The 13968-nt window shown below is 51.2% G+C and overlaps 1 protein-coding gene and 1 pseudogene across 5 annotated transcripts in view; both read right to left on the bottom strand.

The window, feature by feature from the left end:
- Positions 1-13968, bottom strand: part of LOC121290443 (inactive N-acetylated-alpha-linked acidic dipeptidase-like protein 2) — a 999957-nt gene that overhangs the window by 646899 nt on the left and 339090 nt on the right. The gene's annotated exons all lie outside the window — the stretch shown is intronic.
- On the bottom strand, positions 8398-8735 carry LOC121290523 (annotated as a pseudogene).

The raw sequence follows: 13968 nt of genomic DNA on the forward strand, positions 1-13968 counted from the left end.
TCCGTGTAAGTATCTGTGATCCACCCTGTCGAACGCCTTCTCCTGATCGAGAGACAGGAAGGCGCTCGACAGACCAGCCCTCTGGGAATGGTGGATGATGTCCCGGACCAGATGGATGTTATCATAAATGGTTCGGTCCGGGACGGTGTAGGACTGGTCAGGGTGGATCATGTGGTCCAGCACGGTGCCGAGCCGAGAAGACATGGCTCGGGCGAAGATTTTGTAGTCCGTGCTGAGGAGGGAGACCGGGCGCCAGTTTTTAAGAAGGCGGAGATCCCCCTTCTTCGGCAGCAGGGCAATCACGGCCCTGCGCCACGAAAGAGGCATCTCCCCGGTAGCAATGCTCTCCCCCAGGACACCCGCGAAGTCGCTCCCCAACACGTCCCAGAACGCCCTGAAGAACTCCACGGTCAGCCTGTCTAGTCCCGGGGATTTGCCCCTAGAAAGACCGTCGAGTGCGCTGGTCAGCTCCCCCAGACTTATAGGGGAGTCAAGCTTTCCGGCGCACTCCGAGCCGACCTGCGGCAGGTCCTCCCACAAAACTCTGCAAGCGTCCTCGCTGGACGGATCCGGAGAGAACAGGGCAGTGTAGTAATCTCGGGTGATGGCCCTGATGCCCTCCGGATCCGAGACAAGGGATCCGTCGTCGGCCAGCAGCGTAAAGAGCTGCTGACGGACCCCGTGCCTTTTTTCCAGCGAGTAGAAGAAGGGGGAGCCGCGGTCCATCTCCTTGAGGAACCGGATCCGCGACCTCACAAACGCGCCCCGAGACCCGACCAGTTGCAGGTCTCGCAGCGCGCCCTTCTTCTCATTGTACACCGACCACAGGGCCGGGTCCACATCAGGCTGACAGAGACGTGCCTCCAGGTCGAGCACCTCCTTCTCCAACTCCTCGACCCTGGATTTGCGTCTCTTTGTCGACCCCTTCGCGTACTCTTGACAGAAAACTCGGACGTGGGTCTTGCCCACGTCCCACCACAGCCTCAAGGAGGGGAAGCCTCCCCGCTTCCTTCTCCAGCCAGCCCAGAAACGACGGAACGAGTCCAGGAACCGCTGGTCCTCCAACAACAGGTTGTTAAAATGCCAGTATGCGGACCCCGTCCGAGCACAGAACGAAGTGAGCTCCGCCCACACCAGACAGTGGTCTGTGCACTGAACCTGCTGTATAGAAGCAGCCGGAACGCAGGACACGTACGCCTTCGAAACGTAAAGGCGGTCGAGTCTGGACGCTCCGACTCCAGGTGACACAAAGGTGAACACGCTGGAGTCAGGATGGAGATTTCGCCAGACGTCCACTAAGTCGAAGGACCTGACCAGGTCCCGCAACTTACTCACACCTCGCGTGCAGTGCGGGATACCGTGACGGTCCCGGACCCCGAGGGTGCAATTGAAATCCCCCCCGAGAACAATGCACTCGCCAGCGTCGATGGAGCCGAGATGAGTGGACACTTCTTCAAAGAAGCTCGCTTGCTGCTGCGTGCCCAGGGGAGCGTACACATTCACAAAGTGAAGCACTGCCCCCCCAGACGCACAGTCAGGCGCAGCAACCGGCCTGGCACTGGCTCCTTGACCCCCAAGATCTCTGGCTGAAAATGCGGGGCCAACAAGATAGCCACCCCGCCCGAATTGGAGGCTAGGTGACTCATGTAGACCCCCCCTCGCCACTCCAGGAGCTACGTGGCTTCGTCTCCCGGAAGGGTATGGGTTTCTTGCAAGAAGTACAACGCATACTTCCCGTCCCTGAGGACCGAGAGGTTCTGGAACCTGCGCTGTGCTCCCCTGCTGCCGCGGATATTGAGGCTGGCTATAGTCGTCTTCATTGTCAAAGGTACATCAAACCTTCACCTTAAGTAATTAAAAAGAAGAAGAGGACTTTTTAGTCTTTCCTCTCCTTCAGGAGCCCAGCGAGAAACGTTTGGACCCTCCGCCGCGCGTTCCTATCCAACTCGGGAGACTTGAGAGCCTCGCGAGTGGACCAGAACACCAGCGGAAACGAATGCCACCGGCCCAAGGCCAACTGAACCCTGTCTCAGCGACCACGGTGCCCCGACAAAAAGTCCCGGAGTTCCCTTGGGGGGATGAGGGGGGAGACAGTGGAGGGCACCAGGGGATCCACCGCCTCGTTTGAGAGCGACTCCGCGCAATCCCCAACGCTTACCACCGACACCCCGTCCTCCTCCGGGTCGTCGCCTCCAGCTTCCGACCCCTCCCCCGCATTGAGTACGGGGGCTGATTCGGAGCTGCCAGCTGCCTCTATCTGTGCCTCTATCCCACCCCCAGGATCAAGGCCAGAGGAGTCCTCTCTGGTCTCCTCTAAACTTTTTGGGCCAGAGGGCAGCGGCAGTTCTGATGCCCGCTCTCCTCCCGGCACCGGGTCGTCCGGGGAGCTCAGGCCAAGCTCCTGACCTAAACATAGGACGCCCGGTGTCAAGGTTTGGGAGGGAGCGGGAAGGCCCTCCTTTTCGCCGCCACCCAATGACCCATTAACATTTTAAAAAATTTCAAATCTGCAGTCCCCCAACGAGCCAGAAGGTACCTCGGGGGTATTAAGTGCCCTGGAGTCGGACACCACCTCAAGGGAGGTGCCCTCAGTGACCCCCGAGGGGCCCTGTTCAGGGGACTGCAGCAGACTGGTAGGGGGAACAGTGGTAGGGGTAGGGGTTTCGGGTTCCCCCAGAGGGCAGGGCGAGGTTTTACTGGGTGGAGACGCCACCACCTCTTCATCAGGGGAAGGGACACGCCCAACTTCTTCAGTTTGGGCGTCGCCCACTTCCTCCTCCGAAGCGTGACGTCTCTTCCGGGTCAGGCTGGGGGCTAGGGAGACCTCCATTTCCGAGGCCCCCTCCTCCTTGCCCAGCCCTCCCGGACACTCCACCCTCTGGGTTTTTGATGTTTGTTTCCCCGGCTCGGGGTCCCGCGTCTTTTCCCTGCCAGCCCCGGGAGCACGCGCAGGGATGACGCCGGGCCCAGCACTTGGCGCCTTAGCGCCCACGGACCCGGGAGCACACGCGGACACGACGCCGGGGCCGGATGATGTTTTTTCCTCCGAGCCGGTTTTCCCATGTGTTTGGGGGGTTTGGGGCGTTTCACGGGCCGCCTCCAAATTTCGGGTCTTCCTCCGCGCCTTCTTACGGCGCGGGGGCTCTCCCCCCGCCTCACCGGCAGCCGAGATGGCAGCTGCTGCCGGGGTCGCTTCCCCTTGCGGGGAGGGAGATGGAGTGGTGGCGGGGGAGGAGGGGCGGTGCTAGCCGCGGCCGCTTGGGTGGGGCTCGTGGCCTTGGAGGCGGGGCAGTTCTTTCTTACGTGCCCCACCTCCTTACAGGCATGGCACCGCACGCCCTCCGCGGTCCAGAAGACCCGATAGGCGGTCCCCTCAAAATTAACCGAGAAGGCCCCCTCCAGGGACTCCTCCCAGGCCAAGCGGACGAAAACTTGGCGCCGGAAGGATTACACGTGGCTGAGGGCCGAGTCTTTGAGGCCGAGCGGGACTGGCGCAACCCTTGACCTGACCTCCCCCAGCCTCTTAAGGTGGGGGAGGAGGAGCCCACATGGTATAAAGGGCAGGACATTTGAAATAACAATCTTCTGGGCGGTGGCCTCAAGGGGATCCACCGCCAGAAAAGTCCCGCCCACAGTGAGCACCTTCTGCAGGGCGAGTTGCACCGCCCGCTCGGACCTCAAGAAAAAGATGGCCCTCCCATACATCTTTGAGGCCGCGACAATGGCTGAGGGGCCGACAACCCCAGCCATAGCCTTAACGCAGGCCTCAATAGTCATCTCAGGGTGAGCGTAGCATTTTACCCCAAGGGCCCTGGTGAGGAGACGGAATGGCGACAGGGCAGCGGGAGCAGCAGGAGCTGCAAAAGCAACCACCCCCGCATAGGTCTTTTTTGTAGGCCCTGCCACCGGTGACAAAGCCGCCTCCACATTAGCCCTCGAGGGCCCGGCCACAGGAGATGTTGAACTGGCCTTAGGGCCAGAGCCACACCCACCCTGTGAAGGATTGGCCATTTTTTTTTTTAAATTATATATTTTTTTTATATATATATATTTTTTTAAATATACAATGTTCCTCCCTAGGAAGAGAGGTAGTAATAACCTCCCCTTTTGTACAGGAGAGGAGAGGAGGGAGAGGAGTGAAGGACAAGGAGGCACAGGAGGGAAAAGGGAAGAGTCCAGGTGGGTGTCTCCAGTGAAAGGTGGACGTTGGGTGGGGGCCTGATGATCTTCTTGCAGGGGGAGGCGATGTCTTCACCAGCCACCGCTGGCCTTACTGGGAAAGGGCTGGGTGGGGCGGGGGGGTAGCAGAAGGGTGAGTTTAACCACACACCCCCCTCTCTTCCTTCCCCAAACCTTCCTGCAGTCTTCTTTCCTCCCCCTACAAAACACAGTCCTTTATTGCCCCCACATTACACAAACAATAATGTTGGACACCCACCTAGGATGTTGCTTTTAGACACAGTCCTGGCCTCCTGGCCTTCCTGTCCTGTAGCAACAGAAGCTGTTCTTCTTCTCTCCCTCTCTCTCCTTTTGCTCCACACGGGCAGGTCCAGCAGCAGCAGCAGCAAACACCCTCGAGTGCAGGTCCAGCAGCAGCAGCAGTAAACACCCTCAAGTGCAAGTCCAGCAGCAGCAGCAAACACCTTCGAGTGCAGGTCCAGCAGCGGCAGCAGTAAACACCCTCGAGTGCAGGTCCAGCAGCAGCAAACACCCTCGAGTGCAGGAGCAGCAGCAGCAAACACCCTCGAGTGCAGGAGCAGCAGCAGCAAACACCCTCGAGTGCAGGAGCAGCAGCAGCAAACACCCTCGAGTGCAGGAGCAGCAGCAGCAAACACCCTCGAGTGCAGGAGCAGCAGCAGCAAACACCCTCGAGTGCAGGAGCAGCAGCAGCAAACACCCTCGAGTGCAGGAGCAGCAGCAGCAAACACCCTCGAGTGCAGGAGCAGCAGCAGCAAACACCCTCGAGTGCAGGAGCAGCAGCAGCAAACACCCTCGAGTGCAGGAGCAGCAGCAGCAAACACCCTCGAGTGCAGGAGCAGCAGCAGCAAACACCCTCGAGTGCAGGAGCAGCAGCAGCAAACACCCTCGAGTGCAGGAGCAGCAGCAGCAAACACCCTCGAGTGCAGGAGCAGCAGCAGCAAACACCCTCGAGTGCAGGAGCAGCAGCAGCAAACACCCTCGAGTGCAGGAGCAGCAGCAGCAAACACCCTCGAGTGCAGGAGCAGCAGCAGCAAACACCCTCGAGTGTAGGAGCAGCAGCAGCAGCAAACACCCTCGAGTGCAGGAGCAGCAGCAGCAAACACCCTCGAGTGCAGGAGCAGCAGCAGCAAACACCCTCGAGTGCAGGAGCAGCAGCAGCAAACACCCTCGAGTGCAGGAGCAGCAGCAGCAAACACCCTCAAGTGCAGGGGCAGCAGCAGCAGCAAACACCCTCAAGTGCAGGAGCAGCAGCAGCAAACACCCTCGAGTGCAGGAGCAGCAGCAGCACACAGCAAAAGCAACCCCAAAGGCAGCAGCAGAAACAGTTGAAACACTGAGGAGCAGCAACACCACACACCTTCTCTCCTCAGTATCAGGAAACAAACTGAATCCACAATTGCCTCCACGAGATCGTTAAGAAGATGAACTCTTGATAATCTTTTAAATGAAAACCAAATCAACAAATTTGGGATAAATCAGGCACAGCCCCTAATTCAGGTCAGCTGTAAAACCAAGAACAAAGTTTAAAGGAACCTTACAAACTTTAAATCAAAATGTGATTAAAGGGGTCAACAAAACACCCCAGTCCCCGCGGTGCCCACCGAGCACGGAAGGCCTCGAGAGTGCCAGCAGACACCGCGTGCTCCCTTTCCAGGGACATCCGGCAGCGAACGTACCCGCGGAAGAGGGACAAACAATCGGGCGGGACTCCCCCGTCAATCGCCCGCTGCCTGGACCTGTTAATGGCCAACTTGGCCAGGCCCAGGAGCAGGTTCACAAGGAGGTCCTCCTCCTTCCCGACCCCCTTCCGCACCGGGTGCCCGTAGATCAGGAGCGTGGGGTTGAAGTGCAAACAAAACATCAATAAAAGGTTTTTCAAATAACTAAAAAGGGAGTGCAGCCTACAACACTCTATGTATACATGGTCCACGGACTCCACAAGACCGCAAAAAGGGCACGTGTCCTGAGAGTCCGTGAACCTATGCATCCTCTTATTATAGGGGACTGCTGCATGCAACACCCTCCAACCCAGGTCCCCGATAGAAAGGGGGAGGACACCTCCGTAGAGGGCCTCCCATCGGGGGCCTCCGCCGCCGGACGGCAACAAGGCATGCCAGGGCGTGTCCGGTCGACGGACAAGGGCGAGAAAATGGAAGGTGTGCAGCAGCAGTCCGTACAAAAATCCCCTCTTTGCCGTGCCAAAAGGCACAGAGGGCATGTCCCCGAGGCGGCTCATATTGCGGGGCACCAGCACCCGAGGGAGGGTTCGGGGCTTGGGGCCAATGTGGAATTCTGTCCGAACAGGGGAACGTTCAGACGGAAGACCACCGCGCACCTGGGCCTCAAGACCCAAAATAACGTCGGGTCCGAGCACAACCGTTCTCAGGTCTTGGATGGCATCGGCTGCGACCTGGACACTCACAGACGCGCGTCGCGTCAACTCCTGCGGGAGCATCCAGCCCAGTCCTCCGCCACCCAGCACGTTCCCGATCCTGGTCAACCCTGCGGCCACAGCCCTTCTCTCCGCCAACCACTGAAGAGGACGGAGGGGCGGATTCCTGAGCAGCGGCTCTCTGGCGATAGCCGCTACTCCTGACGGGGGGAGAGCTGCGTCGCGAGGCGACCACTTTCCAGACTTTGATCAGGTCCTGGTAAAAGACGGGCAACGCCTGCAAGGAGCCACCGAGGCCCAGCTGTTCTATAAACAGGAGCTGCACGTCATAATTCAGGCCGTGCACCTGACGGAAGAAATACGTCGTCAGGGCACACCATCTAGGAGGAGGCTCGACGTAGAGGTATCGCTGCAGGGTCTGAAGGCGGAAAGTCGCCACCTGTGTGCGTAGGCACACTAGCGCCTGACCACCCTCCCTAAGCGGGAGACTCAGAACCTCGGCAGCGACCCAGTGCAATCTTTTGTCCCAGAAGAAGTCGACTAACAATCTCTGGATTCTTGTGACAAAGTCCGGGGGAGGGGTCAAAGTGACCAGCCGATACCATAACATGGCGGCGATCAGCTGGTTTATGACCAGAATTCGACCTCGGTAAGATAGCACTCGGAGCAGTCCTGTCCAGCGCCGCAGGCGAGCGGTGACTTTCGTCTCCAGTTCCTGCCAGTTTGCCGGCCAGGATTCCTCAGCGGGGCAGAGATGGACCCCCAGGTAGAGGAGACTGGTCCTGCTCCAGGTGAAAGGCCTGAGCTCCTCGGGTAGGGGATCCATCTGCCACTGACCGACCAGGAGTCCAGAACATTTACCCCAGTTGATCCTGGCAGAAGAAGCGGCAGAGTAGACCTCCTGGCACTCGCGCATCCTCCGCAGGTCAGCCGGGTCATAAACATAAGGAGCACGTCATCGGCGTAAGCCAAAAGGACCACCCCGATGCCCAAATCAGTGTGGGTGTTGGTGTAACTCTTTCGAGTACAAACCCATCTCCATCTGTTTCAGATGAAGGTACATTGTTTTGCCATTGTGAGATTTGAACTCTTGATACTCTTTTGAGTAAACCTGTTTCCATCTGTTTCATATGAAGTTACATTGTTTCATAGTTTGCCATTGTGAGATTTGAACTCTTGATCTTGGGATTACAAACCCAGTACCAGAACCACTTTGCTATTTAGGCCAAGCCTGCAATCTATTGTAATCCCAATCATGCTTGTCCTCTTGAAATGCATTACCTCACACTTCCTTAGATTGAACTCCATTTGTCACTTTTCTACTCACTTGATCAATCCATTGATACTTTCCTGCAGTTGACAGCTTTCTTCCTCATTAAACAACAAGGAGCCAATTGTTGTATTATCTGCAAACCTCTTAATCATGCCCCCAACATTTAAGTCTAATTCATTGATATATACCAAAAAAAGCAAGGGACCCAGTACAGAGCCCTGCAGAACCCCATTTGAAACAAGCTTCCAGTCATAAAAACACACATTGATCATAACCCTTTGCTTCCTGCCACTGAGCATATTTTGGATCCAATTTGTCACTTTTCCTTGAATGCCATGAGCTTTTACTTTTATGACCCTACTTCCATGCTGGACCTTGTCATAAACCTTGCTAAAATACACGTAGACGTCTTCAAAAGGTTTTTATATGTGTATATACGGAACATAACAAAATGTGTCAACAAATTTCAAACAGATCCCTTGCAGCGGCAATACGAATTCCAGTCCCTCTCATTACTTCTGCTGCATGACAATCAACCTGTGAAGCTGATCACCACTAGATGAAGAATGGTGCTGGCAAAGAGGAAGTCTGCAAATGCTCGCTCAGATGCCAATGAAATCTCCTTTGTTCTGAGGGTTGATCTGTATCTGCGAGCAAACTGCCAGCATGAAGGCCCCCCACACAGGTGAGGAATCCGGACAGGAAGGACTTGAAGGGGAAAGTACCGACCAGCATGCCCTAAAGAAACTGAGCTACTCTACTCAGCGCCATGTACAGTAGATATGCATCCAGCAGCTTCAGCCAGAGCGAAGTCCCCGCCACATATTCCTGAGAGAAGTGGCTGAGCACTGACAACATCTACCCATGCATCATTACAGGGAGGCTGAGTGCTAACTTCATCCATTCTCCCTAAATTTGAGGAGGCAACAATCATGTTAGTCACACACAATCAGCCATTAGCAAATCCATGCTGACTGCCCTTAATTAATCAGCTCCTTTCTAAATGATGAATCCTTAGTCCCCACTTGGCATCAGTAAACATGCCATTGCAACTGGAGTAACTGAGCAGCAATCAGCAGTGAAAATCATGGGCAATATTCTCTTCTTTAATCCAAAGGTGCTGCAACCAATTATTGTGCTCGCTTACCACTTGTAATCAGATCACCAATTTAATGCAGCCCTGGGAGCCTGTTCCCCTCCTGAACTGTATGGCTTAGGTCCTCTCCGGATTTAGTTACTGAAACATTAGGGAAGCTGTCAAAAACATCTACAACAATGAAGATCAAGATGAAGAAGAAAAAGAACATACTAGAAAAACAATAACTACTTGTATTTATGTGGCTTTAACACAGAAAGATTCCTTCAGAGTTGTCAGAAATAAATGAACACAAACAAATAAGCAGAGATTGAGAGGGATGGAGGTTAGTTTTAAGCAGGGTTTTACAGGAAGAGAAAGATAGGTAGAGATAGGTTGGAGTTTAGGCAGTGAATCCCACAACACAGGATCTAAGAGCCAGTTGTAGAGTATAGAGAAGAGACATTGCTGGAGGCAGTGGAACAGAAGTTGTTTCAGGCGTATTTGTGGGACTAAAACATTAGTGAGAGCATGGATGAATTTAAACACAAGGAGCAGAATTTTTCTCTCAGCGTGTGGGCGCATGCCAATCTGAATGAGCATAAAGTGACGTGCAATGATGTCAGGCGAGTGTTCCGACACCATCACACACTCACGCGATATTTTCGTCAGTGGGTGCGTGTGGGAGATGGCAGTGTGCCTGCTGACAATTAAACGCCCTATTAAGGCCCTTAATCAATTAATTGAGTAGAATTTTTCACTGCCTGTCTAATTATTTGATTGGTAGACGGGCGAAAATGCCAAGCGGCTTTTGCATTTTTGGCGAAACCTCATCCACGGGCGGGATGCGGTTTCGACCAGTGATTTTAACATGTTCCTGCTCGTGTGACAGAGTCACATGAGGGAACATGTTTTCATGATTTTAAATATCTTTATTTTTATGGTTAAAAATCTTCAGCTCCCTGCACCTCAGGGAGCTTTTACTGTGCGCACCCACACACATGTACGAGTTTCAGCGCTTGCTCTCTTCCCACTCCGACCGCGCTGAGCACAGCAGTTTGCGTTTCACGCTGGCTGGCTGTTAATTGGCCAGCCAGTGTGAAATCACAGTCGGGGCCCGATCACAGGCAGCAGTCGGCTTTGCAACTACTCCCAGGCCCGTCTGCCACACCTGCCCAACGAGGGGAAAATTCTATCTAAGGATGCATGTATTTAAATTTGAGGCATTGAAACCAATGTAGGTCAGTGAGAACAGGGATGATGGGTGAGCAGAAATTTGGTGTGGAATAAGATATGAACAACAGAGTTCTGGATAAACTGTCATTTACAGGGGATGGAGTATGGAAGGCTAGCCAGGAGATCATTGGGATAGTGAGCCATGAGATGTCAAGAGCATAGATGAAGGTGTCAGAGGCAGATAAGCTGAAGTAGGGGAAAAGCAATCAGTTTTAGAGGTGAAAACCAGTAGTCTTTGTGATAGAGGCAATGGAGTCAGAAGTTCTGCTCAGTTTGAATTCGATGTTGAGATTGCAAAAGTATAGTTCAGCTTGAAACAAAGTGGAGGAGAGGATGGAATCAATGGTGAGAGTACAGAGTTGGCAGTAAGGGCAGTGGGTGATGACTTTAATCTTTCCAATGTTTCAGTGGAGATGGGCTAGCTACACTAAGATAAGTAAGAGTGGAATTAAGTAAGGGCTGGAACTCAAGAAAGTCTTGTTGCAGATGATATGGTGACAACATCAAAGGTTCCAGGTAACTCATGGTGAATAAGGTCGGAGCATGCATCATAATCACAGATAATGACATTTGTGTATTTTGGTTAGGACCATTTTGGTGTTGTGGCAAGTGCACAAGTCTGACTAGAGGATTCAAGCAGTGAGTTGCAGGAATGATCGCCATAGGTGGGAAGCATAAAAATGCATTCAAGGCCTTGAGAAGATGGAGAGGGTGGAAATGGGCAATAGGATCCAAGTTGTTTGTTGAGGAAAGAGGTTAGGCTTGAAAGAGATGGGAACAGTATCTGAGACAAAAGAACTAGAGCGTTGGCTAGCATGGAGGCAGAAAAGGAAGTTGTGTAGTCAGCAATTTAATGAGGATGGGGTCAAGGAAGCAGGAGCAAGTCTTACAGGCTAAAAGAACTCAGCGAGTACATGATGGAAATGGGAGAGAAAAAAAGTTCCACTTCAAGAGTGTCATAAGAATCATCTGAGTTTTCGTGAACAATTTTACTAGTGGAGAATACATTGTTCTGAGGCATTTAAAAACTACTAAGATCAAATACAATCAGTAAAAATAACTACTGTAATTAAATGGAATTCCAGTCCAACATCAAATTGCAGTGAAAGATTTCAAAAGGCTAACAAAAAACTCCATGTGTGGAGTTCGTTCTCTGCAATACGATTATGTCATCAAAGCAAACTTTCATTTTCAGCAACTAAATCCATCTTGTATTGTAGCTCTCCACATCGATCAATTGACACACCTAAGTATACACAGCAAATGTCAAATTTCATCCAGATTTCAATCTTTTTTCCTCTCAGCAGAATCACTCAATCTAAAAATGCCCCCAGCTTGCACACAATAATCTGGGGTTTCATTACTCTGTGAAGGGAGACATTGGACATACTCGGAATGAGTACATCAGTAGTTATCTGTCAATCAGCAGATTTGACAGTGGGTAACCAGCATATTGCAAAAGTCACAATGCCACAAATATGAGTAATTGCCATTTAATTGTGATCAGATACTAATATATTCTACACATCTGTCAACAGATTTCCCATGCCCTTATTGTTCATCATGATGCCAATTTGAGGTCAGCGCAAAACCCCTTCTGCCAAATTCAATTAAAAAACTGTGTGCAGCAACAGCTGTTTCAGCACATTAGTTAAGTTGATCTTATTTGCACGTTTGCTGTAATGATTAATAATATTTTTTTTAATCATCAAATAGTGAACAAAAGATCCAGGAAAAGAAATTCACTTGACAGAACAACCTGCCAGCTGTTGACTTCTGGTCAGTAACTCCATATCAACATAGTTATTTATAAAATGGTGTGTCTTATTTTTAAGTAGCACATATTTACATCACAATTACTTGGAGTTCTCTCATTCTAGGTCTCAGGAAAACACTTTCCTCAAGCCTAAGTTGTCTACATCCAATCTATACTTTTCGGTTTGCTGTTAAGGAGGAGTATAATATGCTATTTAAAAAAAACAATTTTGGGCCCAATTCATTGAAAAGAGTGTTTTTACTTATGAGGCAATAAAGGAAAATAGTAATTATAACAAAAGTATCTTGTCACTATTGACATCAACTGAGCACTTATAATATTTAAACAGCTAAATGCAATGATTGAATTAACCTATTGCAGCCCTTGATATACAGGGCATTGTATTTTTTCTAAAAACTTGGTACAAAGTATATATTCAGCCTAAAGGATTAGCTGCCACAGTAGGTTAGATTTGGAAGATTTGGGCAAATTATTTGCTTTGGGCAATAAAAGCACACTGTAACAGAGTGGCAAACTTTAAATACACTGCAATTCCACAGGATTTCCAAGGTCAGACTAATTATCTGCACAGAGCAAAGTCCTGTGCCTGACTGAATCTGCCTTTGGGTGTGTGGGTGGTGGGAAGCATGGAAAATGGTGCAAAGCTATAGCTGTTACTTAAAAGAGCCACATGAATCGTTGCTGGAGAGAGCAGAAGAAATTACCTCAAAAGGAGCATTTCAATACCTAAAAAAGAAAATTAAAAGTGTTATTTGGATTTCAAACAGATATGTCATCAATTGCTCCAAAGTTAGCTCAGAGTCAGTCTCCCTCATCCCACTGCAGCACTTCACAAAGTCACTGTCCCCCAGGATTCGGTCACAGAAGTACTCACTGTATCCCATTCAATTCCTTACTCTTGCAGAAACACATGCTTCTCTTCCAAATTAACCCTTCATTTTTACCTTTCACTGTCACTCAATCGCACCTTAATTGCCATGTAATTACTTCATCTCATTACCACCAATTTTACCATTATTGACTTCTATTTGCCCCATTACATTGCCAACATTTAGCACCCTCTTTTCCCTGTTCAGATCCAAGCCAGACTGCAAATAAATTGAAGGGGTTCCCTTATCCTTCACGTGAAGCTCCTAGTGGTAATAACAAGGATTATGACTTCTGCAGACAACATGTAAGAAGTATTGTTTTGGAAAGAACTGCAGTGTACAGAGTATGCAACCCCTCTTGTTGGAACAGTGCTTAGAGGAGCAAGGGACCAGATATAGCAGTTAATAGCAATCAGCCTCAGGTAGGAGTGAGACTGGGCGAGGGTTGTTCTGCTTTGTCTGCAAATGCTTACATATTGAGAAGGTCCCAAAATGCTGAGCACCCTCCCCGGCCCCTTCCTGCAAATCTGCCATATGAAAATTTTTTAATGTCTAAATGCAGCAAGAGCTGGACAATAACCAAGCTTGGGCTGACAAACAGCAAGTAACATTTATGCCAGGCATGTGCCAGGCAATGACCATCTCCAACAAGAGAGAATCCAACCATTGCCCCTTGACGTTCAATGACATCACCATCATTGAATTCCCCACTATCAACATCCTGGGGGTTACCATTGACCAGAAACTGAACTGGACCAGTTATATAAATGCCGTGGCCATAAGAGCAGGTCAGAGGCTAGGAATCCTGCGACAAGGAACTCACCTCCTGACTCCCCAAAGCCTGTCCACCATCTACAAGGCACAAGTCAGGAGTGTGATGGAATACTCCCCATTTGCCTGGATGAGTACAGCTCCAACAATGCTCAAGAAACTTGACACTGTCCAGGACAAAGCAGCCTGCTTGATTGGCACCACATCCACAAACATTCACTCCCTCCACCACCGATGCACAGTAGCAGCAGTGTGTACCATCTACAAGTTTCACTGCAAGAATTCACCAAGGCTCCTTAGACAGCCCCTTCCAAACCCATGACCACTACCGTCTAGAAGCACAAGGGCAGCAGACACATGGGAAAACCACCACCT

The sequence above is a fragment of the Carcharodon carcharias genome, chromosome 2 (assembly GCF_017639515.1).
Source record: "Carcharodon carcharias isolate sCarCar2 chromosome 2, sCarCar2.pri, whole genome shotgun sequence".
NCBI lineage: Eukaryota > Metazoa > Chordata > Chondrichthyes > Lamniformes > Lamnidae > Carcharodon > Carcharodon carcharias.